The sequence below is a fragment of the Lagopus muta genome, chromosome 8 (genome assembly GCF_023343835.1).
Source record: "Lagopus muta isolate bLagMut1 chromosome 8, bLagMut1 primary, whole genome shotgun sequence".
Classification (NCBI taxonomy): Eukaryota; Metazoa; Chordata; class Aves; order Galliformes; family Phasianidae; genus Lagopus; species Lagopus muta.
In genome coordinates, this window is record NC_064440.1 from 11,948,342 (window position 1) to 11,975,321 (window position 26,980).

Here is a 26,980-nt window from a genome sequence, read left to right on the forward strand (position 1 = left end):
GATAACATGCTTTATTGTTTTATTAGCCCTGAAGTTGTTGGGCAATTGTGCTGGATGGTCTTTGTAGCTCCCTGTCTATGGAACTATGCTATTGTATTAAATATGTGTTTTTAGCTTCTGGAAAGACAGAAATATATGTTTTGTTTTGTTTTCCTGCACCTGAATTAAGTATTTTTTAAAGTCCTGTTGGGTAAAAATGAACAAGTAAATTAAAGTAATAAGATATATAATTATAAACTACATCCTTCTACATCCTTGTAAGCTTCCAGGTGTCTGAAAACTAAGCCTGGACTTTTACAGAAAATAAGCATTTCAATAGTCAATGTGCTTGTGTGTCTCTTAGTAAAAACACATGGAAGGTGTTAATTCCTTTCTCATTTTACAAGATCATCTGAAAGCAAAAGATTTCACTACAGAGTAGAGTACATTAAAAAGAGTAAGCAGGCACTTGATTATACAGATATTTAATGCAATTACATAATGTGTAAGTATTGTTATCTTTGCTAGAGGATCAGTGTATTTATTCAGAACTTTTCTGCATCTCTGATGTAACATTATCTTCCCTAATTACAAAAGAACATATTTACCTATCATGTTTTATGGGGTTATAAAAGAAGCTACATTAGTAATAAGATGCAACCTCATTACAACTAGACTGTGCCTGTGAGTATACCAGCTAAGCTGAGGAGTCTAAGAAACATACCTTATTCCCCTTTTCAGCCCGTTGCCTCTTGGAGCTGACAAACTAGAATCTCACACAGTTGAATTTTGAAGATAAACAAGAAACAAATGACAATGGAAGAAATTTAATTCTACTTTTGTATGGGAACTGCTGAACCACAGCCTGAACCTCTAATTGATCACCTGAGGCGAGCAATGAGTCAGCCATGGCAGCACAGCTGAAGGCAATTCACCTGTGCTGCTAGAAGGGGTGGAGCCTGGCTCTACCTCTCCTAGAGCCATTTCAGAACTGACTACCACTGTGGAAGGATCTCTTCTGGAGGTCTACTCTGCTGGATTTTCATGAGGATATTGGTAAGCTTTCTATCTATTTTCTTTTTGTTATCATAATCTGCTTTTCCTAACTCTCTTGTTTATTTTGTAATTATAACATTTGAGTATTCATTGATTATACAACTTTTCAACTGTGATGTCTTTGCAATGAAAAAGAAGTAAAAAAGAGAAATTGTCTTTCCATTTGTGTTCTTGTCTCATAAAATGGGAAATGACTGCATCAGATAAGCAGTATGAAACATGATCAATAAGTACAAAAAAATCAACTCTAATTTGAGGGTGGAAATAGGGGTATTTTGTGATTTGCTGTGCAACCAAACTGAGGTTTTGCTCTAGAAAAACAATTGAAACTCAAAGTGATGCATTTACCCTGCCTGTGAACTATCAGCAGCAGTTTAAATATATCTATCTATATATATATAAATACATATAAAAGCTTACGTTTTCATGTACCGTCTATAGACAAAGCTGAAGAACTGCAAGGAGTTCTTCCTTGGCAACTTATGGCTGAGAGGTGTTTTCTGCATTTCATTAAGTCAGGGTGAAAAGATTTCTGTCTAGTTAGCAGAAAATGCCCTGCTGTTTATTCTGCCCACTGGGCAGAACAACTTTCAGAACTAAAGCAGGTAAATTGTGAATAGGGTGTTTGTATTTGATACCAAAAAGGAATATTGAATAGACTCATAGAACTATAAGATTTTTTTTTTCATTTTTCAAAGTAAACAATTAGATTCCCCACCACTTCACTACAGAAGTTAAGAATGCACTTTTTGTAGCTATAAGAGAACTGTTAGGTCACAGCCTGAAGCAGTGATTGAGCACCTGGTGAAGAGGTGTGGGCGGACCTGGGAGCACAGGTGCAAGAAATTCACTGGTGTCACTCAGGGTTCACCCCTCCCTAACATCGTTTAAGGGCTGGCAGCTGAGAGGGGAACATTCTTATTTGGAGATTGCATTCTTCTGTGACTTTTCTAGCATGTTTTTATCTTCTGAGCAGGGTAAGTTATTCCTTTTTATTACCAGCTTGTGACTTATACTTTTCTTGGGTTATCAAAAGGCTGGTCAGAAGAAAGGATGTGTCTCTATTTCAGATGACACAGTAACCTTAGAAATGAGAGTAGTCTCTGCAGCGCCTGAGTTTTGATGGTGCATTGTTCATTTATTAAATCATTTTTAATGAAATTAAAGTAGATTTCTGAGCATGTTAGGAGCTGATAACAAAAACAATTAAAAATACAGACAAAAATTGATTTCTTCTACGTGTGTTGCACATAAATTGATCCAAGTGTAATGCTACCTTTTCATTTTCACCAAATCTACAGTAGGTGCAAGAGCAAGATAATGCTTTATGATAGAGGAAATTCTCAACTATGAAACAGTTTCTTAACGTAGTCATTACCATTAGCAGTATGATTTTATCCATGCTGAATAAAAGCCTGCTTGCTGCACTCATAAAAATCTGCACCAAGGCACATGGCCCACTGTTGCTATCACCACTGCTGAAATGCACCACTTACCACCCCACTGTGCTCACACTGTGTTTGGTGTCCATAAATGTTCAGTAAGTGTCAATCCATGTCAATGGTGTACTTTTTTCCAGATGAATTCAATCACATACCTCTGCTTAATGTGTACTTCCATGTCAGAGGCAGCTGCTCACAATACAGGCCATTAGGATTTAGAAGACCAGGGACAGTTTGTGCAATGTGTTTAACAAATGCTTACCTACAATCATAATTAATGTGCAGGACTGTGTATTTTTGTGTTTTTCCAAGTTGCTTTGGAAGTTTATGCAAGACAACATGATACTACTGTTCAGTTTATCAGAGTTATTGGGACTTTATTATCATGCTGCCTTAGCTCTAGTCTTCTCTATTTACCTTATTGTTTCCTACAACTGGGGAAGCATGCTCCTACCTTAAGCACAAATTGTAAACTCAACTAACGGCGGAGGCAGTTCCACTCCTTCGAAGACAAAAAATTGAACAGTAGGAAGTGGGAAGACCAGAGGGGTGAAGAAGGAAAGCAAGAAGCTGAAGTAGCACATAGCTGTTTATAAAGAAGTTCTGTTCTTGTGCAGTGATTTTTTTTTTTTCATACCTAGTAACATGATTTACGTGTGGAATTGTTTGCACAAAGGCTTGACTGGCTAGTGCTCTAGATAAAGATACATAGTTGTTTTACTGTGTTCTCAGTACTTCAGATAAACACACTTTAAATGGAGTTTTCTTTAAAAATACTATGCTTACAATTGTAGTAAGGAATTTGTTTCAAATTACATAGTCATCTTTTCCAGTAAAGAGTCATTTGCAAAACTTCTGAATATCAACTAGCGTGTTTGTTGCTAAAATGTTTTTGATTTTTACTACATAAAGAAAAAATAGCCGAGGCTGTCTAACTGCTTGGATTAATTTGATGCTTCATCTTGATGTAGTAACAATATTTAGCATTCTACCAGCTGGCCAGCAAGATTGGAATGGATTTCCACTTTGCAATACATTGCAAATAGTGTTATAATCAGGAAGACTGATTGACAGTAACTTGATTGGTTAACTTTATTTTAATTTTTAAAATTCAATGAATAGTTAAAGCATCGATTTAAGAAAACATGGCTAAAAACTGATTTGATTAGGAATGAGAATATATAAAATCTGAAACTTATTTTCTTATAATTATGATGAAAATCTAGAGTTCTGGATAGTTACTGGAATAGAACTATTTAAAAAAATAATATAATTTCCAATTGCCTTAAGTTCCTTTTAGGCTTGGCCCAAGAAAAGGCAATATTTTTTATATGCTATGGAAAGGCAAAATACACTGTTACTTGCAATAGCACATCTGGCCTGAAGCAGGCAATAGATCCATTAAACAAACATGATCACACCCACCCACACCATGTTTTGCAGAGTTTCTGACTGCCTACAAGAACAGTAAATCTAGCCGTTCCAATTTTGATGGTCATTTGGCCAAAGGCTTTACAACTGAGAAATCTCTGCTGCCAAAAATAGGCAACTGAACATCAGTACTGACAGCTGCAATCTCATCTGTGACAGCAGGGAAGGGAGTGCTAAGGACCTTAGGGAGGTAGGCCACAGCTTAGCAGAGCACTTGAGTATGTTCTTTGTGGTAGAGAACTGGAGAAAAAAAAAAAGTAAACAACAACAACAAAAAAAAACAGTGGGATTGTGACTCTAATGTCGTTAAGCATATACTTAAATGTTCTAATGAAGGAGTGGCTGCAGGAAAGTGTGTAATAGAAGATGGAATTTTGCTATTTAGAAATTAGATTATACTTCCTTAACTAGAGTGATTTGTTTAGTGTGAAACTGTCGGTATAATGCCTGGAAGTGATGCAGGAGATAACTTGCACCTAGAACTCTAGGAATGAGGTTGTCATGGGGAAGGAGAAAAGAAAAACAGTCATAAAATCTGTTGTCATCTTTTCCCTCTCATGCGCAGAGGTTGTACCTTGGCTTCATTTATTTATTTGGACTTCATTCCGAAAGTGGACAACAGACTTCTTCAGTGCTCTGATGTTTATGGGTTTTCTTTTGTGCCCCAGGTTAATCAAATCCTTTCTGCTTTTTTTCTGATTTTTTTTTTTAACGAATGCAGTGACAAATACAAGGTGATAAGCTAGGCACCAGCTACTTTACATAACTCAGCCTGTCACTCATTGTAAGAGTAGATTAGTAAGATGATAGTAACTGATGTTTGTTTAGTTTCAGTTAGCTCCAGAGTTAAGCTACAGAGCTAATAGAGCAGCTGAAAACAAGAGTTCACGAATAAGGAGGTATAAGATTAATATTTGAATCTGTTCTGTTGTTCTGTTTTAATTAGCTCTACCTAAGTATTTGGAGACTACAGTGTTTAGCCTTATTCTGATTGACTTGGAGTATTGGCTTGCAGAATGTTTTTGACAAAGCTTTTTGCTGACACTTATTTTGTGGATGTTCACTGCAGTTATGTGATTTCTAACGAGGTTCCACATCAAACCAACACCTGATGTGTTTTATGCATAGATGTGACAGCTGAGTTCTGTGCTGAGCCGTTTTTTAGTTCATCTGTGACTAAACTTGAGTATAAGTATGATAAAACTTTTTATCTTAACTAAAGGAAAACTAATTTTACAGGTGGAATCTTTTACTTCTAGGTGCAGGCTGGATTTTCTTGCCTTACTTGTGAGCAGGCAAACATCTTCCAGAAGAAAAATCTAAGAGGTCCATGTCCACTTACAGATACATCATGGTAAGTTTGCATTTGCAATTTTTCTTTTATTCTTGTTATTAGTTTGAATATGTCTGAGTTTTTTATTTTTAAAGCTTGATGTTGGTCAGGTTTGCATTTCCTACTCAAAAAGAATAATTTTTGGTGCATCTCATGCATAAATATATCTGAAGGCAGTCTTCGGGTAAGCTGCCAATCATAAGTTATGGAAAATCACTTGAAATGTCCTCTGAATGATGTGTGATGCAGAGGAATGGTAGATGTGATTTATTTTTTTTTCCTCTGAGATAATAAACATTATGCTAATCCTATTGTCCTTTGAACTTTGCTACAAAGTACTGTACTGTATTCTATGTCAAAGAAATGTTTGGTGGTTGTTGGTTTTGGTTTTTTTTTTTCTGCCACAAAACAGCTGAGACCCACGTTGCTGTATTAAGTGCTCGTTATAGCCATATGTTGGCAATCAATACCTCTTTCTGAAGAAGCAGAAAAGTGAATGGATATTTATTGCTACAAAATAATTTGTTTGGTCAATTACATTACATGTTTTAACTTTTTTAATCAATATTTTGGCTAGAAAATGATACTGACTTAGTGTTAAGCAAAGTAGTAGAGAGATGTGGGTACTTCTCCTTCATTAAGAAAATAATGGAATTTTAGTTAAACCAGGGTTCACACATATAGCTTTTTCCCATCATAAACAAAGAATACCTATTTTTATGTTAATTAGAAACTTTAAAAAAATCATTTATTAGGAGCCCAGGTAGGTGTTAACATTTAAAATCCTGTAGGTGATTCCGCTGCTTTTCAAACTACGTAACTTTAAAACACTTAGATTTCTTAAACTGTGTTGTTGAGAGAAGGCTGCAGTTTCTTTTTGCTATGGATCAAAAAGATGCAGAACAAAACTACTATCTGTGACCCAGAGAGTAGGACTAGAGACTACATGTATCTTTATTATATTCCTCCGAGTTCCTATAAAGTCCAAAGGAAGATAAAACAGGGAAAGAAGCTATGCACTCAGGTTTCAGTGAAAGATTCTTACTAATACTAACATTAAATGTAATCATAAGGAGCTAGAAACTCAAATTTTCCACGTGTTCATCAACAACATTACATGTTTTGACAGAATCCAAAGGTCAGAGAGTTAAACCACATATACCTCAATTCAGAACTGCATTTGGAAGTTTGGATTCGTAATGAAATGGAGTTGTATATGAAATTTTTATTTATCAAACTGTATTGAGGTCTGGAGAAGAATTGCAGTTGAATCCAGTTTATCTGGCTTACAAGGATTGGGGAGTTATTTTCTGTTCTTGTTTTTACGATCGACTACCATGAAAGAGAAACAAAAGAAATCTACTTTTCAAATGGCTTTTCATTGAAAATATAGCACCAAATAAAAAAGTGCTATGGAAAATATTGGTTTTGAATTCCCTTCCTCAACTAATCACTGCACAAAGCCAATTTAGAATTTAAAATCTAGGATGGATGAGCAGTTTAGGAATGAGGAAGAGAACGAAATAAAACTCCTATCTGTATGAGAGAGAGCAGGTCTTCTGTTCCAGTGTGACAGTACCATAGTGTTTAGGAACTCTAATTCTAAATGCTGCCCAAACCATTGCTGGTATTGTTTTGAGTACATTATTTTAGCTTAAAAGTCAGTAGTGTTGCCAAGAATGTGGCTTATTTTCAGTATAATGGGATTTTTTTTAGAGAAATATGGGTAAGTACGTGAGAAATTGCTCAAAATTTTCCATGTAACGTTATGAGATCCCTATTAACATATTTAAGTATTCAATTTGTCTTAAGATTTGCAGTGTCTGTCAGTAAGAAATATTTTATGTAAGTTTATTGTATGTATGCATAATGCTTAAAGAGTAAAGGGAACTACTCATCAGATCAGCCAGCTGCACCTCAGACACCTACATTAAATGCAATTTGCAAACAGAGCAGGTCCATTTGTTCCCTTAAACTTATGGCTTTGTGACTGTTATTCATCTAAATGTTTACGGTTCTTTCAAAGATGATATTACAGAAATGTATCCATTATCTTAGAAGATGGTGCATCAGAATCCTTGTTCTATGAAAAGTCTAACAAGGGCTGTTATAGAGAAACCTTCCTCAGCAGTTCACTGAAATATGTGGTTATTTGTATATATGTCAGGCCCTCTCTGTCAGAGGCAGCATGTTAGAGTAGTTGGGTTTCCATTTTGATTCGTTTTGGCAATTACTGTAGTACCTTACGCATATATTTCATTCTCATTTATGTGAAAATTACTTATGTACACTTAACCACGTAGCTACTGCTGGCTTATTTTTATCTAAGTTTGTGTTTTGTACAGAGCTTAGCCTGGGAAATAAAAGCAAATTGCACATCTGTTCAGATAACTTTCTTTTCTAATGTGTGGGCAAAGACCTGAGATACATTCAGGTTGCAGTAATGATGATTGTTTCCTTTAATTCAAGTAATTCTGTTTCAATGCAGAGTGGATTTTAAATACTGAAAAGCAGTATGCACATAGAAATATAGCCCTCATACTCAGGGGAATTTGGGTAACTCCGTTAGAAAATATGAAAAATGTTGATCTGCCAAGTATAATACGACAAACCATGTGAACATCTTCAAAAACCTAAATGAAGAAAACTTTAAGTCAACAATCTGTATGTATGTTTATCTATGGTATTTCTCTTTTTAATTTATCCATTTGTTCCATCAAGATCAAAATTTTCTCTGAGAAAAATGAGTCTTCTTACCAAATCGTTACTACTTCTGGCACTGTTTTCTTTCACATTTTATTTTTATAAAAAAGCTCTTGGGGATGAAGAGTTCAAATTCCATAACATCAAGAAAATAGCAGACATAGACACAAGTAACATTCTTGAAAGCCCAAAGAATGCAGCTGCTAATTATACCTTAATGCGTTGGAAAGAGCCTAAAAATCCATTAACAGTCAGAGAACTTCATTTTCTCATACAATCTTCCCTGAAAGGAAACTATGAGCAAATAGAGCTGCTAAGAGGTCTCCTGGGATCAAATCTTTGATGGTTTATTGATCTCATTTGATGCTTTTAGAATCATTAAAAGTCACCTTTCTTTTGTCATTCAGTCCTAGGGAGTAAATTGAACATTATGTTCGTGTAGGTCATTGAGTACTTTTTACAGTAGTTTATTCAAGCATATGGAGCAGCGTGCTCCTACTAACTGACTGGCAAGATTAGGATATCAGAGAAGAGCAAAGATTGTTAAAGAGAAACAAAGCACCAATTTGCTTTGAAATAGGCTGCTCTTGAAAAGCAAAAGATTCAATTACTTAAGAAAGCGAAGTGTCTGGGGGGCATGGACTTTGTATCTGCTTTTTTGTGAAAGACCTTGTCTAAAACAAATCCTTATAGTAAAAACCACATTTTTTTTTTTCTGTGCTAAGGGAACAAAAAGCATCAACAATAAGCAACAACAGCAATGTTCTTTCACCGTCTCCAGGCAATTAACTGTTTAAAAAAAAACACGTGTTCCAAATAAAACTTTAAATGAAGAGATTATTCTTGAGAAAATGAGAGCAAATACCAGCGGAAAAAGTGTCTTCTCCTGGGAAGAGCTTCAGTATGTGTAGTATTGAATAAAGCTTAAGACAGCTGCTAAATTAAGATACCTTTATTAAAAAGTAAACACAAGAAAATACCCTGCATCTGGATTAAGTTTTCTCCAGCAGCAGGAAAATATGATTGTTTTGCTTACAATTATGTCGCTACCCAAAAAAACCAAAAGTCACCAAAAAGGACTTAACTTCTGTAGTACTAGGCAGTAAATGGGTGACAAGAAGTCTGGTTCCCACCCACCCACGGGCTCTGCTGTTACACTGAATTACAACACCCAGTGGGAACTTCTTTTTGGTTGCAAAACAAATCAGTTTGCTCGAGGCTAATTTAACAGGTACCTGCCAATTGCATCTGCCTGTCTTACCTCTCTGATTTAAGAGCACTTAAACTGTCCAGCTGAATGACTCTCCCTTCATTAGAGTGCAACCAAGGTACATAACCTGTCATCTGCATTACTGACAGCAGTCATGATCTTCATTTGTGTTGTAATATAAGCCACTTTCTCTGGTGGTTTCTTTACCTTTTCCAGCGAAGACCCTGGCTTAGAAGTGCTGTTAGGTTCTGTGTACAGGTAGTAAACCTGTTTCCTGGCATGTTGAATTCATCCTGTATAACCCAGCAATTATTAGAGCCTTATTAACTTCTCCTCTCAGCTTTAAAAAGATGGATTCAGATGAAGTTTTAGCAGTTCACTTTGTAAGCTCTAGAGGACACATCTATTAAAGCCCATTTGCCCTTACCTCTGTTTAGATGTACTGCTTATTTCTGTGTATATAATCGAGTAAAGTGTGTGTGTGGGTTGATTTGGTGGAAAGAAAACCGCCAACCTCTCATCCAAGGATTTCTTACTTTCCATTCCTTCATTTGCAATTTGAAGTCATTTTCTGAAGATTATAGTTCTTGCTTCTAGGCACCCTCATTGAATATATGCTGCTTTGAGCCAAACCTCTTATCAGTCCTGCTTCCCGCTCTTACTTTGGAAAAGTTAATAATAATATTGAGATTTCCTTTCTTTTTCTGTCTACAGTGACCTAATCTTTAGTTCTGTGTTTGACTTCCGAATTTAGGAATGCATGAATTCTTTGGCACATTGAACAGAACAGATGAAACTCTGCTCTTGGAAAGTGCATTGTGCTTCATTATGTGGTCCTTTAACTGAAGTGACCAGTGATTTAATTATGTCACTCTACAATGTCATAGTGGTATACACCAGGCAGATATGCTGGTTTTTTTTTTAATAAATGTTCTAATGCATGAAAAAAGTTCAATGCCAGGGCTTTTAAGTTTTCAAATTTCATTATTAATAACTTCAAGAACAAATAGAACAGGAAAAGCTTATTTCTTTGGTGGCAGGACTTGCTATCTTTGTCTTCTTGCATGCTTTTGTAAAGATCAATACTAAATATTTTAAGGACACAATATAGCAAGTGATTAAAACTGCATATAAAGTGTCACTTTCCTTTTTACCTGGAGATCTAGGTGCATCAGGAGATTGCTGCTTAAATAAAAACAAAAAACAGTGGCGCGCTACTAGTCAAGCAAGACTTATTTTTCCTCTTTAATTCTCAAATTCCATACATATGAAGTTAAGTTGTTTGTCTGTTTGATCCTCTGTCATTCTGACGCTCCTCGCCCTGCAGTTTTAACTAGAGCAGCTAGCAGATGACATACCTTTTACTGCAAGTTTCATCATTGTATAGTGCAAAGGGCCCATCAGATGCTGATGCCACTGGGAAATTGCTATGAGATAGATGGAGATTATTTTTGTTTTACTTTTTTTATGTCCCATGTTCTATTCTCCCTCTTCCCTTCTTTTGCTTAAGGGGATCATGGTGGAGAAATTGTAAGTGTGTGATGAATCGATCAGCAGGGTGCGATAGCAGCATTAAGCTATCCATCCATCAGGTCTGCAGTGTATTTGTGCAAGAGGGTACTGGTTGGCTGGTATCTCAGGACTGTTCTCAAGTGATGGAGAGGCTTTCACTTCTGAATTCCAGACTCTGCTGTGTTAGAAATCTTTCTAACTTGAAATTGTTTCAGTGTATATAGAAATAGTAAATAATAGGATAAAAGATTTGTTCTTAGGGGGATATTTCTGCAAAGCACAAGAAGCTGCTTTTATATTGACTGTTTAAAAAAAAAAAAAAAAGCCATCCATTTTTTTATTGTAAAGAGGTCACTGTGGACTTGATCTTTTCATCTGTTACTTCTCTTTATCTAGTTTATTTGGCTGTGGAGTATAGAATGGATTAAAATTCCCAAGTACTGTAGGACTTGTTTTTATCACTTTGGAGTTCTGTATATGTTGTCAAATGACATGCTGCCACGAACAGATATTGAATTGCAACTATGGCTATAGTAATCGCATGAATCTTACTGGAGATGTATCTGAAAATCTTGTAGCTGCATGGAAAAAAACATTTATGTAGAGATTAGCCAATGTTTGGGCTCCTGAGAATAGTGACAGCTGAGGAGTGTAGATATCTGACATATATGTGCTATCTTCTTGATTTCATTAATTCTCCCTGAACAACTTAAGTTGTGACTTTTTTTTTTGAACACTCATAAATTGAGGCCACTGTGCTGAATGCTATTCCTTAAAAAGGGAAGCTATTTTCAAATGTTAGACTTCAGTTTGTGCTGCAAATTTTCCATGACTTGAACCATTAGAAAGCTGTTTAGGATAATAAGCTTAGTAGTGTAAAGTCGAAACAAGATAATAAAGATTGTCTTCACATTTTCCTTCAGTTAAGGAAAAAAAAGGACTGGAACCAAACAGAAATCCAAAAGACACTGTATAACAGAGATGAGACTTCACAGCGATGAATCAGAAAAGGGATAAAAATGCTTCCCCATAAGTATAGGAACAGTCTTGTCAGTGCTGACCTGCAAAGTGTCTCATATTTCCAACAAATGAAGTGAATATAGGCCTGATGTGAACCTGTCAGAACAGATTTTACCAGAAATGATTCTAGTGCATCTTGTGTCTGGAAAAATTCAGTGATTTTTAAAGCACATTAATAAGAGCAGGCAACAGATGATCCGGAGAAGCTCTCTGGTGACCTTGATTCAGACGATGAAGGCACCCTTACAAAGGCAACTATACTGGAGGAAGACCTTTGTTAGCCTCCTTCCTAAACTCCCACTAGAGGAATTAGAATTCATTGGTATAACTATTAGTTGCTGTAGAAACCCATTTAAAAATTTCTGCTTTTTGCCAGAGAATGGGAAGTGATCAGAGTACGGAGAGCCTCTTGTATCACACATGAACCAACCGTGAGGTGTTTTTCAGAAGTAGAATGATCTGATATAGATGTGCAGTAAAAGGAAAAGTTCATGTACATTCTAATGAGGTCCATTTTCCTTAGGGAAAAATCATGCCATAATGACAAAAGATGTAAAGGCCCCAGTTGAAATTGAATGTTGTTTTTTTTTTTTAAATTTTTCCTACAATAACATAGTATTAATTCCATATTTATTTCAACACTAAAAATATTCTGTAATGACATCAGAAGGTCTCTCTGTGCTACAGACTGTTATCACAAGTAAGTCTTTGTTCACATGTGCTGGCTTAAGATTAATATTAATTTATTTGGATAGGGTTTTATTTCAAGCAAACAATGTATCCAACAGACCAAATTGATTGAAATCTTAAGACCTAATGTACAACAGTAAATTTTTAAAAGCAAGCCACTAGATATCAGAAAAAGACCAGTAACTTGGAAAAACTCAATATGAAATGCCATACCAAAATGCTGTTTTATGTGCTGATAAATAAATAGAAAACATTAATAAATCATATTTGCTTCTGCTTTTATAAACCTGAGGTCAAATTAAAGATTTTGCATGTAGACTGGATTCCAGGCACAGCTTAAATGAATGTGTAATGAAATAAGTTAAATTTATGGCATAAACACTAACTGAAATTATAGCAAAGTAGATCAGTGCTAAGCTACTGATTTTTATAGCACAAAAGGGACATCATTTGTAGAACAAACTTTAAAAAAAAAAAAAAAAAGAGAAAAACCAAGTAAAAAAAAAAAAAGCAAAAATATTTGAAAATCAAGTACAGATTGGTTCCAGTGCGCTCATTTTCATTAATGATATTCCCAAGTGCTTTCTTATAACTCATCATTGCTAGTGTTTCATTTTGACCCCACTCCTCAGAGCTCAAAATATTAGTACTTCAGATGGGCATTGACATTATCAGCTTTATCAAGCATGACATCTCCTTGGAGTCTGTAATATTGCTTACAGATGGTGTGTCTCAACATGAACCGCTTTGTCAAATGTGACACTTATTCACAAGGTTGCTGTCCTGCTTGTGGGACTTTGCTGTACTCACACGGCTCAAACCCTCCTAGGTGGCTTTGCACACTCACTAGGGGTACTAATCTTGGTCGTCCTAATTAGATAACTTGCTTCTTCATTTGCTGATCTGCCTTGCAAGGCTGTCAGAAAAATTTAGTGGTGATTTTAAAAAGTGAAAGCTCCGACTTGCATTTCTGCTTTTAAAGACTGCTTCTGCTCTAGTTTTTCAATCTAAATTGTTGCTGAGAGAAATTGGTCTAATTTTTAGTTATGCTGACAGTATGCTACAGTTTTTACCGTGCCTTTTTCTACACTCTTAAATAAGAAAACTGACTTTAAAAAAAAAAAAAAAAGTCTAGCATAGGAATAAGTTTCTTTGTGTCTTTTAGGAATGGTAGAGGTTGTAGCTGGAGGAGTTACTCAAATATATTTTAAGCTTATTTAGTCTTAACCTTAAAACAAGAGCAGATGTCTGGAAGTCTTTATTACGTGAAACATGACAAGAAACTGAGCTAAACAGAGTTTAGTTCCCCTGCGTCCCCCATTGGGCACTGCACAGCAGGGTTTTCTGAGTGGGAAGATTTTTGTGTGTGTGTGAGGTTTGTACTTGGTTTCCTACTGTGTTGTCTATAAGCACCAATGTGCATTTAGAGAAATTCACAAACTGGTCCCCACTTTCACTTGAATCATCACCTAGTCTCACGCTTTTATAATCAGGGTGAGTTTATTCATGCTTTATTAGAAGTCGGTTGGTTGAGATTTAAAAAAAAAAAAAAAGTTGTGAAGGGAAAAAATATTGATATTTCAATAATTTCCCTTAAATTTTCCCTTTGAACCTTCCACTGAAATTTTCTTCTGTGTTAAACTGCCACTGTAGTTTATATAAAAATAGTTATTTCTGATCATGTTTGTCCACACTAGCAATAAAAAAATGATATAAAATGTGACACTGATTATCAATGTTTTACTTTCTCTTTTACCAATAAGATTCAATACACTGATTTTTTTGTTTTTTTTTTTTTTTTTTGAAACTAAAATTAAATTTTCCATCAAAATTTTGAGGTTTTTAATAAATTCAGCAGCTCCTGTTTAGATATGTTTCAAGAATTTTTAGGTTGCATACAATTCAATAATGCATGTGGATATGAATAACTGGATGTGTCTCCATTAAAGATAATATCATATTCTAGAAACTGGGAATATGGTTTTGCAGTTTACAACTACTCATTCCCTTTCCTTTAGACACCTGATAAACCTGCAGTCAATATGTACATCTTAGTGTCAGGCTGTGTATCTTAATCTTCAGTTCCCAATAAGGTTTCAAAACATGCTGTTCATGTACATTCCAGGAGGTGATGCACCCTGTTCTGCACGGATTTCTTTTTACATGTTATCATGACTGTGTGTATTCTGTCAGTAGTGGGATCAGGCAAGACTCAAAAAAAAAACAACCCAAAAAACAAACAAACAAAAAACAAAGGAACAGCACCATCACCAAAACCCAAAAAAACCCGAATAAGACCAACAACAAAACCCACAAGAACAGAAGGAGGTTTTCTGGTTTTACTCATCTGCATTTCAATGGAGACTGACGCTGCCATTTGAATTCTCCAAAGGAGTTCAGGAGTTCAGGACACTTGTTAAGAATCTGGATTCTAAATCTCCTTTTGACAGTGGATGCTAGTTATGAATTATATATTTTTTAAAAGCCACATCTTTTTTAATTCATTTTTGATTTCTTACAAATTTTGTGGACAACTGATCAAATATCACCAGTGACACACACAGCTGATAAGGCAAAATGCTGAAAGCTAGGCTTTTCACTAACAGACGGTATAAACTCAGTGGAGTTTGACAGATATCAGTGCAAATTTCATTAATGAAATATTTATAGAAGTGTAGACCTGATATGTGGCAGCAGTTGTATTCCTGTGTGTTAATCATTTCTTACCATCTTTTATTTCTTACCTCTGTTTAAGACATTTGAAGACAGGACGACATTTTCCTGGCATCTTGTCAGATTAATGGTGAAAGGGTTGGTGACTCTTAAGAGTGACTGAGAAAAGAGGCAGTTTTAAGAAAAAAGAGTTTGATTAACTCTTAGTAAATCAGTAATCTTATGTAAGCCTATTTTAACTATCATACATACCTATTCTTTTTCACTACTTGTGCCTCTGTGCTTGCTGTTTCAGATGCTACCTTGGTAAAGCAAGCAACTCCTCCACATCTTGGTCTTAGTATATATGTTATATATATGCACACATACATAGGCATGTATACCTATATCTGTAAGTGTATATTCAGATGTTCACTTGACTGTTCCAGAGTTCCAAATGTAATGGCTCAAACTCCATCAAGATCTGATAGCTGTCTGTGAGCAGACTTTATACTATGATATATTTTTGAGAACTGATGTTGAATGAGATGCTGCCATGTGACAAGTGGCGAAAATTCTGGTCTGTGCACCACTAGGAGAGTAATGAGGTATTCATGAGAAGACAGTGGCCTTGTCCTTTTAGTCTGCACAGTGATGACCTGTGCAATTAACACTGGTTGTCTTGCATTTTATATAGCACCAGAAACTAACAGAAAGACTGGGTGATTTGCTCTATTATGAAATATTTAAACATGATTGAAATGAAAGAATTAAGTCAAGCACTTATGTATATCTGTTTTCATTCCACTTTGCTGGATGTGCTTATTTTTTCTTAAGGAAGAAGAATGACTCGTTGAAAGTTTTCATATGTGTAGTAATTGTCCTCATTACTTTTCTAAGATTTAAATTTGAAGTAGATGAGCTGCTTGCTAAGTGCAAGCAAATGGTTTCATAGAAATAAAATCTTTTGGTAACCTCTATGGTTACAGATGTTACTGTGACACATTGAAGGTCACTGAAATCTTGGAGGGGTTTACTGGAACAAGTATTTTCTCTCTGTGGAAGGAAGTGTATCAGCTCTGATGTGTGCATGGCATTTTGGATGAGAACTAATCTACAGCGGAAAAAAGTCCCGTAAGTGACCAAGCTAGGAAAACAACTGTACCAATCCTTGCACAGTATTTAGTAAAGCTGATAAGTAGGAAGGAGCTGTGAGTGATGTAATGAATGAATGATGGCTTTTGAAGGAAGTAGGAAGCCTACTTGATTGGCAGAAGTTTCTTCCTTCTTTTCTGCTACTAACTATAACTTACCATCTGCTGGAATTATTATAGAAGGCAATTAGGTACAATTAGGTGAAAAAATAATGGATGTATAGGGTGTCAAATGTCTTCTGACTTAAAGAGAGGAGGATACTTGCAATGTTTCTAACAGTTTTCTGACAATCTTGAGAAGATGATAGCAATAAACTCAACATACTTCCATTACTGAAGCTTGTAGTAACCCACATAGTCTGAACAAGAAAAAGGAAAAAAAAAAATCCATCTTCCCTTTTTGGGATTAGTATCCATATCGTGTTTTGTTGTTCAGAAGTTCTTTTTGCCTTCGTATGACCAAGATCTTAATTTAGAGGTCTAGTGGTCTGGGTGGTGGAGAGAGAACAAGATATGCTCCAAGTTCTCACAATGCCTTAAACTGTATTTGGTATGAATTGGATCATTACAATCTCATGTACAAACTCCTGATAGATCAAGTCTCTGCTATGATTTAGACTCTTTGCTGAGCCACTTCATAACTCTTGATTAGCTATGGATGTTATAGAAATTGGGCCTTTTAAATATCTACCTTTCCAGAGAGGTGTTAACTAAATTGGTTCATTAAAATAATAGCCATAGAAGAAGAATGGAAGAGAGAACCCAGGGATATACACAGTATTTCCAGATCTTGCGATTCCTTCAAACACTGTATCCATAACCCTTCGAGAACGCTACAGTGGTTGCTACTGTACAATTAACTTGCACTATTAAGTGGGTGCAGAAAACGTCTTCATGTCAAATGAAAGGACAGGAGAAAGTATTTTTGCCCAACACTACAGATTTTTATTACCCATATTCATTCAAGCAATAACCATGCTTGAAAAAAAAATTAATGTCCAGATGCCAATTGACAAAAGCACAGGGACTCATTAAATCAGTAATATTGTGACAAACTGTAGAATCTTGTGTATTTGGCTCTAGGGAGCTAATCCAGTGAAGCATATAAGAAACTGTTTAATTCTAAGCAAAGAAGGACTCCCCAGAGGAGGCATAAGCAGATGCTAAAGCGTCTTCCTGGCTGGAGCACACAGTTGGTCAAAACTTGATTGTGTGTGTATTTCTTGTTTTGCTTTATCTTATAGCAAGTTGTAAATATTGTACTGATGCCTAATAAACATCTAAATGAATGCTAAATACTCAGATCATAATACGAAACATGAGTAAAATAAATAGGAGCATTTCAGCATCATGAAGAGATTTAGTAAATATAAAAAAAGCTGTGCTATATATGGTGCTTACATAAAGCAAACATCATTAGTTTCAGAACAGTTTGAGGTAAATGGCCTTAGTCTGTAGTTCTCAATGTGTACTGTATTACTTTACTAGACTAGGTGTCTAGTTCTAATCAATGGAGATTATGACAATGGAGTATCTCTTGGTTGGAAATGGTTTAATTTGATCCAAGCTATTATTTACTGTGTTAACAACAATATTTTTCTCTCTGTATATGTGGTTACATGAGTGCCTTATGTTCCCAGTGCCATGCCATGAAGAATCACATATAGCTGACAAACTGTTGCACTGCTTATGCTCTTCAATGCACAACTATTTCTCCCTCTTGATTCCTTGTAGCTCAGTTTCTATTCATGTAAGCTGGTCTGGTAATGAATTTCAAACACTTGTTTCTTTTAGAAGTTATGAATCTGACAGTACAATAAATGGACAGAAGAAAATATCCAGAATGACTATTTACTCATTCTAAATATAATAATTCCATAGAAACTGAGGAAAAACTGTGCAATAAAAGCTTAGTACTTGTTCTTCCTTAAAGATTTGTTGTTGTAACATCCTAATGCTCTTTAAAATTAACCTGAAAGGACAAAAGTTGTATCTATACTTCCAAAGCCCTGCTTACAGAATGATGTCTAAATCAAAACCAAGAATATGATTCTTAGTTCACAGGCTCTTACTGCCTGCATCTTATTGTCTCTAAACAACAGCATTTTTCCTATTTAAAGTCTCAGGACTTTTTTGATTCTGACCTATTTTTATTCCTGTCCTTCACTGTTACACTAACATGTAATGAAAAATTGCATTTTTTTAAATTAAACAAACAAAAAATTAATATGGCACCAGTGGAAGATGAGAGTTTCTCTTTTCATTTAATTGACAATCCTGAAGGTAATCAATCAAATCAGTAGTAATTAAGTTACATAGCATGTTCAGGAACTATTCTGATTTACACCAGAAAACAATCTTAAATAGTTTATAGTATGTCTATTTTAAAAGCATAAGCAAGGTTATATTATACACTGTATTTAACAGGAAACGTGAGTTCAAATTCTTATGCAATAAGAACTTGCATAAGAACTCCACAGAACCGTTTCAATTACCAGAAGTTTTGTTCATGTAATTTTTTTCTTAACTGATTTCAACTTGTTCTAGCTGGTTCCAGCCAATGTAAACTAGTTCACAATAATTTGAACAAGGAATCTGCACAATAACCAACTTTTTTTTTTTTTTGCAAAAGATGCTGATGATTGTGGGCCATCATTGTCCTGTGAAGAAAGTAAACTACAAATCCATTAATCTGCCTTATATATCACATCCACTATGGTTTCCCAGAAAAAATAAAACACTTCCATGTGCATCTTTGTAGGCTAATGACCATAGATTTTCTGTTAAGATTGTTCTGTGTAATAAACAAAACCAGCTTTGAAAAGGTGTTCACTAAGAAAGGAAAATAATCTGGAGAACGTATGTTTCCATTGTCTTCTTTTGATCTTTTATTATTTCCTTAATGATACATCAAAATATCTTCAGTTATCAAATAGATTAGAAGCTGCATTAATTCTATTTTCTACCAAGGGATGCTTGTCTAGATTAGAAGGCAGTGTCTGGGACTTATTCTGATTTGAGTTAAAGAATTAATTACATTATTAATTAAGTTTTTAGACAGAAGGATAATAGAATCATGAAATTAGACTGACATGTAATTTTCTGCTGACAAATTTATCGATAAATCTGAAGCCAAAAATTCACTTTTATTATTTACCACATCTGATATGTACAATACTTGAATCAGCATGAGAGAACAGAGCAGTTGGAATAGAACAGGTGAAAAGTAAATGAGTTGCTTTATTTTAAATATCTTTTTAATACATACTTTTTAGATCCCTGAAGAAAAATGACACACATCTGAAATATCTCATTTTTACCTGAGAGATGTTAATACACCTAGCCATAAATTCGTTTTTTTCTTATTGTACCTTGCATACATATTAATTCTGAGTTTTGCATGTTAAGCCTACATGTAAATTCACTTGATAACTTGTTATCAAACTTTGTGTGGAATCAGAGTAAGCTGATTTTCAGATATGTTTTTTTTCTTAATAATAGAATGAATGTGATTATAAAATGGCAAAGATGGTTAACTGAATCTCTGAGCAAAATCTGCCTCTAATGGGGATGAAAGAACATTGCCATTTACTGATATTGAATGTGTTAATTTGATATTGAAAACCATGTGCGATCATTCTACTTATCTTCTCACCTCCCCAGAATTAGGAGATTTCTGCTTAAGGCTCCAGTAGTACTCATAACATGTATATGTTTATTTGTGTGTTTGTGTCATATATGTATGTTTATACACGTACATTTAAATACTACATGTATATCCAGGGATTTTAATAATTTCTCTTCACAACACAAGAAGTACTTATAGACTCCAGGTCCTAAAATATGCATCAAAAATCCGTTTGATTAGATCTTCCTTCAGAGATTTTACTTTCACTGTGGTTGAGTAGCCAGATATATTTTCTTCCTTTCTGTAGCAGAAGAAAAAAATCTGAAGCCCTCTGCAGTTTTTTTTCTCCTTGTGACAGGAATTTTTATATATTCCTTTTATATTCCTGAGTTGGAGCTAATAGAGCCCATTTGTTTTGTCTGCCAAGTGAGTCAGCAATGTAACTGCATTTCTAAGTAAGGTGATAAAGAAAAAATACAAATGTGATTTCTTTAAATATCTGATGAAACACTTGCTAACACAGATGATTTTTGACAACTTTAAAAGACTTTTGATGCCATCAATATAAGTTTCGGGCACTTATTTGAGCCAGACTTAAGAAAAAAAGACATAAAAATGCCTCTTTTTTAGTGCTTTTTTTTTTTTTTTTTTTTTTCCAGTGTAGCAGTTTAGCTTTGTTACTCATATTTTCAAATCAGTAAGTAATTTACAGAGAGATCAAATCACATGCCTGAGGTAAGAAGGGAAATGTGTGGGAATAGACCTCAAGTCACCTTACACCTATTATTGAATTCTTCTCTGAAGATGATGGAAATGTGTAGGAAGTAGGCTGGAAAAGTCAGGCTGAATTCCTGTTACCTTGATTCTTTGAGGCTGTGTGGCAAACGCTGCATCCGATAGAATTCCAGTAGGAAAAATGAGTGAGCTGTAATTAAATAAATGATACATGCAGGGAGATAGAATAACTATAGTGAGTTCTTTGGAAAAACACAAGAAGAGGAAAAGAATGCAAAATATAGGTAAGATTTCATTTAAAAAAAAAACAAAAAAACGAGGTAGGCTTATTAGTTTAGAGAGCATCATAAAATAAACAGTATGCAAAACTAATCCTCTATAAACCAGCTTTTCAACATGCCTATAGCAATCTTCCAGGATGGTTTATTAAAAAAAAAAAAAAAAAAAAAAGCTGAAATTTAATTCAGTGTTGCCCTAAGAATTTCTTGTTAGCTGGACACCCCACTCCAGAAGTGACTTAAGTATTCCATAAAACAGATATTTATCCACTTCAGCTGAGATAAGTGGCCAGGCCACCCAAATACAGATCATCGCATCTGTGAGGTCAACATTGGATTTAGGCCTACTTACACAAGCTGATTGTTAAACATACAGTATACACACTGTGGGCCATACAGGTAGTGTTTCTTCTCATAAAATGTACTGGACATATGAAGATCTAGATCTTAAACAATAAATCAACTTGTGGAGCAGTAGGAAACGGATTGCTGTGTATTTGTCTGTTTAGGGTCCAGTTTTAATGATCTGCTTTACAGTGCTTCATCACTGATATTCCGACAAGGTCTATTTGTTGCTTTCTGTTATATTGTTCATGAACTGTGGTAGTCTAGAGATGCTGAGAGCAGCAAGCTCTTCAGAGAAGAGGTCACAAATGAATAGCACTGGATTTCAGAAATACAAGTGACTGCAGTGAAGGAATGACACGATAAAATGACTGGAGGTGCATCAATCCTGTAAGTTAAATTTGTGTTTAGAGAGGTATAAGAGATAAGTGCAATCAAGAGTTCTAACAACCTCCACTAATAGTTGTAGATGCATTTTACCTTTACAGGGTAACACTGTTAGATAAAACCTGTAATATAAAAATCACTAAGTATGCCACACAAAATGTTCTTTGACCTCACTTGAAACTTATCTGTTTTTTGATGTCGGCAAAGGCGCATCCTAGAAAGGTAGTTGAGTTAATCGAGAAACAGCAAAACATCCCAAAATTATCAAATACTCTGATAATTATCAAAACATTTAGTTTATATGTCTTATTTACTACACAACTTCTGCAATTACATGTTCATAAAATGAATATATACAATACGTGAAGGATAGCTCATAAAAGGGCAGTTTTGAGAAACAGAGCGAGTGATCATTTTGAAGAATCCAATTAATGTACAACCACCAACCTTCCGTCCAGTGAAAAGTGTCTCTACTTTAAATGAACTGGCTTAATAATTTGTACTTCTACATGGCTTTGTGTATCTTGTTATCAGATCTATTGCTAAAGATCTATTACTAATTGAGATTGTAATATTGTCCCTTGCCCCTTTCGATCCCAGAAGACAGCTGAGATATTCTTTGCTAAGCAGGTTTAAACTCCTTAGAGTGGGTGTGAAATACTGTGAAAAAATATTTGCACTGTTGCTGGAGAAATACTCAAAAAAGTTTGTGTCTTCTAATGCACTTAATCACAGTAAAATATTTAGTCAAACCAGTATAGCAACTGTTAATTCATTAAGTTGTAAACAACCTGATGAGAGCTAGTGACAGATTTAACATGTATTAGAAATTCTTTTCACTCTTCCTTTTTTTTTTTTTTTTTTTCCCTTTTTCTTTCATTCTTTAAAAATTTCTTTACTATAAGGATATAAACAGGTTTCTGCCGTAGTTGAATTACTATGTAGTCAGACGGTACTAAAATAGGAAACTTCACTTACACAATTTAAAATTTAATTTTAAAATGTGCAATATGAAGTTGTATGACGTGACTTCAAATCTAGGAATACGGCCATTAAGTGGGGAGTTCAAATGAAAATAATTTCCGTCCAGACTGAAGGCATAGAAAATATTTAGGTGCCAAATAACACAGAAGTTTTGAACAAACTCAAATAATTACAAGGAAAACAAACAAACAAAGCAAATGAAAGTCAGACAAAACTTTTATGGATTTGTAGTTAAAATGTATTTCTGGATTAACATGAAAGTTCTGATGTAATTGACTGAAACTGTAAGGATTCGTGACATTCAGATCTCCCATGTTTTCTCAATATGCCTGTGTGCTGCCTTCATACTTGCACTTCACTGCTTAGGCGAAGGGTATCCTAGAGTTCTGAGCTGGTCTGGACATTTTCGTTTCCTACCTTGGTGCCCACAAACGTTTGTTTGGCAAACTGTTCCTGTGACTTAATGCTCTAAGCACTCTGTGCAATGCTTAACATGGTGTGAGTAGACACTTAAGATTAAGCTGATACTGCAGTGTCCATAATTTGTGAGCTATTTGTTTCAAAAGGAACATAGATCTTTAAAGGAAAGACAGGATAGTTACACACTGAAATACCTTTGAAAATCAGAATCTTCAGATTTTCACTGATAACCCAGGCGACTATATTTGTCAATCTCTGAAAATCTTTTGGAAGTTTGATTTAAAGTTCATAATCATAAGAAATTCCCTACTGCTTGTGAGAACTGAGGTCTAGTGCTGTGTCTTAAGCCAAAGGTTATGTTTATAAAGGCATCCAGAGAATTTTATGCATTTTATTCTTGGTTAATTTATGGAATTGAGTTTCCAGCTTTTGCAACAAGTGGACAGTTTGGAAAATATTACTGACCTATTATTTATCAAATTTACAAGGGACAAACCACCTGTGTTTCTTCTAACATATTCTAACAGACTTTTTACATGGCCTGGTAGTAATAGGACAGGGGGAAATGGTTTTAAACTGAGACGGGGAGGTTTAGGTTGAATATTTAGGAAGTTTTTCACACAGAGGGTGGTGACGCACTGGAACAGGTTGCCCAAGGAGGTTGTGGATGCCCCATCATTGGAGGCATTCAAGGCCAGGCTGGATGTGGCTCTAGGCAGTGTTGTCTGGTGGTTGGTGACCCTGCACATAGTGGGGGGGAGGGAAGGGGGGGTTGAAACTAGATGATCACTGTGGTCCTTTTCAACTCAGGCCATGCTATGATTCTATGAGAGTTTTAAATTAGGTGTTAAGGGAAAATTTTTCTCTGAGTAATGATGTTCTAGAACAGGCTGTCTAGCAAAGTTACAGATGCTGTATTCTTGGTGGTGTTCAAGGCCAGGAACAACTTGATCTAGTATCTGATCTTCTCTAGTGGTGGGAAGGTTGGAAACTGATGATCTTTAAAGTCCATTCCAACTCAAGCCATTCTACAATTCTTTGTATTTCTTTCTTTCTATAATGGATTCTTTTATAACTAAAACAGAGAGCTGGGCATTATTATTTGAGCACTATGGCATGATAAGCAGTTCACTAAATAAAATTTATGTCTTGCAACTGCTACAAAAATATGTTTTAGGAAAACACTACCAAAGCACGGAAATCAAATTAGATCCTGTACGCTTGTTTTGGCTCAGATGAGTTCTTGTTTACTCTTGGCACATTGTTTTCAAGATGTTAAGCTTCAATGCTGCTGTATTTCCAGCTTTAAATAATTTTTCATTGTTCAGATAGTTAAACCTTCAGAGCTTCAGCAGAGCTGCAACTAACAGGTATCTTGGGATGCTGTGAATCCAAATGTTGACATTTTGTAGGAAAGCTTGCTAGAGCATTTGCCAGGGAACTAAATTCTGCAGCATTTTCAAGTGTCTGACTGTTCTTAAACACCTTTGGCAGTTATGTTATTCCTTCCAAACATTTTTGGAGTTGGATTGGGATTGTGCTGCAGTGGCCAGGCAATCTGTCTACCAAATATCCATTTCTACTCTCCATTTGTTAACAGTCAAGTACACGGGTGACTGGATAGATTTCTCAGTGCCAATTAAAGTGAAAGAGTCACCTAGCTAGAGGGGATAATGCGAATAAGACTACTACAGCATTTTGCACTTCACTATATTTTAATTTCCAAATCTCAAAAATAATAGGTTAACCAGAAGTCCTTCCAATTGTATATTGTTAGCCTTTTGAAAAAGCTCAAATTAGATTCTTAATTAACATCAAGTGTATGAACCTGATATCCACATCTTGTATGGTCGCAGTTGGAGCTCTACTAACCATGAAAAAATTCACAATCCAAATGTGCTAGCAATTAATATACTTCATACAAATTAATTTTTTTTTTTTTTTTTTTAGAATAAGAACACATTTCTATTAATATCTAATAATTCAAACTGCTCAGAAAATAATCTGCAATGCAAAGGAATACTTGTTACCTTGAAACATGATTTCATGCCATGTGAATGTTATTTTTAATACAAAATTTTTTAATGATCCAAGTTTGGGAAAGTACCCAGAACTGAAATGTGGACTGACTGTTTATGGATCTCTGTAAGTTAATTTAAACACTTCAATATTAAAATGAAAGGCTGCATCAAAAATATATGCTTTCCCCCCTTTCCCCCCTTCCTCCCCCCCCCCCCCCCCCCCCCAGAAGTGCTAATCAGTGATCAAGCATTCCATTTGACTCAAGTTAACGTATTACCGCGTATGTTTATTAATTACCTGTTTCAGTTTGAAATGTTATTTTGGAATTTTCACTGTTGCTTTGGAAAAACTTTCTTTCAGTATGAAAATGTGTGACTTCACCATAGTACATCAATAGTTATTAGGAAAATCTGACAGAGGTTCAAATATAACATTTAGAAGAAATTGAAGAGTAATCCTTAAAAAGAGACAGGTATTAGAGAAAGAAAAATGAGATAAAGTAATAGCAGAAATAGTCTTCTATATACAGAATTTTCTTTTTATTTCAGTGACTTAAAAAAAAATCTGCTCGATTCTCACAATCCAAGTAAACCAATGCAAAGATACAGGCAGTTGCAGTTATGAAGCAGATTAATTCTAGTATAAGAAGTAAAAAATCCCTAAAAACAACTAAAAATATTTTTAGTGTGTCAGTTTTTTTTTTGTTTTTTTTTTTTTTCCTATAACTACTTACTAATATGTTTTTGTTTCTGTTTTTTAAAAAAAGCCTTAAGCTCAGTCTGGTATGTTAGCACAGGGTACCAAGAATTTGCCTGACCTCCACATGGCCAGCTCCATACTGACGCTCAAATAGAAAAAGATTCACAGCACCTTCCTCAACAACTTGTGCTTAGCTGTAAGAAACAGCTACAGTACACCAGTAGCTTCTGGGGTAAAAGGGAAGGAGGGGGTAATCACTGGGTTATGGTTGGAGGTAGTCCAAAGAAGCAGGTCAGTGGTGAGGCAGTTCCATTGTGTGTGGCCTATGGAGAGGCTGAAATGCAAATAAGTTTTGGAGAAGTTTAGTTCCTGTCTTCTGCTGGTGCTTTTTACCCTATGTGAGTTAGGTTTGTTGATCAGGTAAGAATGTTGTTATTGTTTTCCCTGCAGCAACTGTCTCCTGGCTAATTTTCTGCAATTCTTTTTTTTTTTTTTTTCATGGTGTCATATGATATTGAATGTATTTCTGGCCATTTTGACCGTTATCCTGGTTTTGTACCCTTCTAGCTCCTTGTGACTTTTCAGTCCCTCACACTAGCCGGACAGTATGAGGTTGAAACATCCTTGACTCTGTGCAGCTACAGGTCAGCAATAAGTTATATACGATTGTGTTATTGTTTTTATTCCCCCAAAGCTAAAGCATAGCATCATACTAGATAATATGAAGAGGAAAAATTCTTCTGCAACACAGGCTCTTGTTCATAGATGGTGAAAATGCATAGCAGTTAGTAGTGACTGTACTGAAAAATACAGCATCATAGCTGAGAGTTTACTCTACCAAAAAGTGTTATTTTTCTCTTCGTGTTTATTGTAGTTTCCTTGAAAATAAACAAGAGACAATATTTTTGGAGCAATGTATGCCTTTTCAATTTACACCCATGCGCTAGGAAGCACAAAGGCATGCATTGTGACTTGTGCCTTTCTGCAATATATGTTGTTTAGTAGATTGAAAGAAAACTGACAATCCTTTTTATTTCATGTGAACATCATATGAGCACATATATGCTATCTCATGTATTTCACATTGAGCAAAATGAAAGGCTGTAAAATAAAAGGCAATTAGACAGTCTATTAGACTCCTATCTATTACTATTATTCTTAAAACAAATCAATAGCAGCCAAATTCCAAATGCAAGTTGGAAAGAATAAAGGCTTCCTTTCTCATTTGTATCCTAAAATATGATACTGCATAGCAACTCACAGCAGGAAACTCAGTGAGAATTATATAAAGCACATTAAT

The 26,980-nt window shown here is 35.1% G+C and overlaps 1 long non-coding RNA gene across 1 annotated transcript in view; it reads left to right on the forward strand.

Annotated features, from left to right (window-relative positions):
• Nucleotides 1-937: 937 nt before the first annotated feature.
• The window catches only part of LOC125697080 (uncharacterized), a 28,694-nt gene continuing 2,651 nt past the window's right edge, over nucleotides 938-26,980 (forward strand). The window contains exons 1-3 of the long non-coding RNA XR_007378671.1: nucleotides 938-1,035; nucleotides 5,168-5,262; nucleotides 26,248-26,324. This is a non-coding gene — a long non-coding RNA (uncharacterized LOC125697080). The remainder of the gene's footprint in view (nucleotides 1,036-5,167; nucleotides 5,263-26,247; nucleotides 26,325-26,980) is intronic.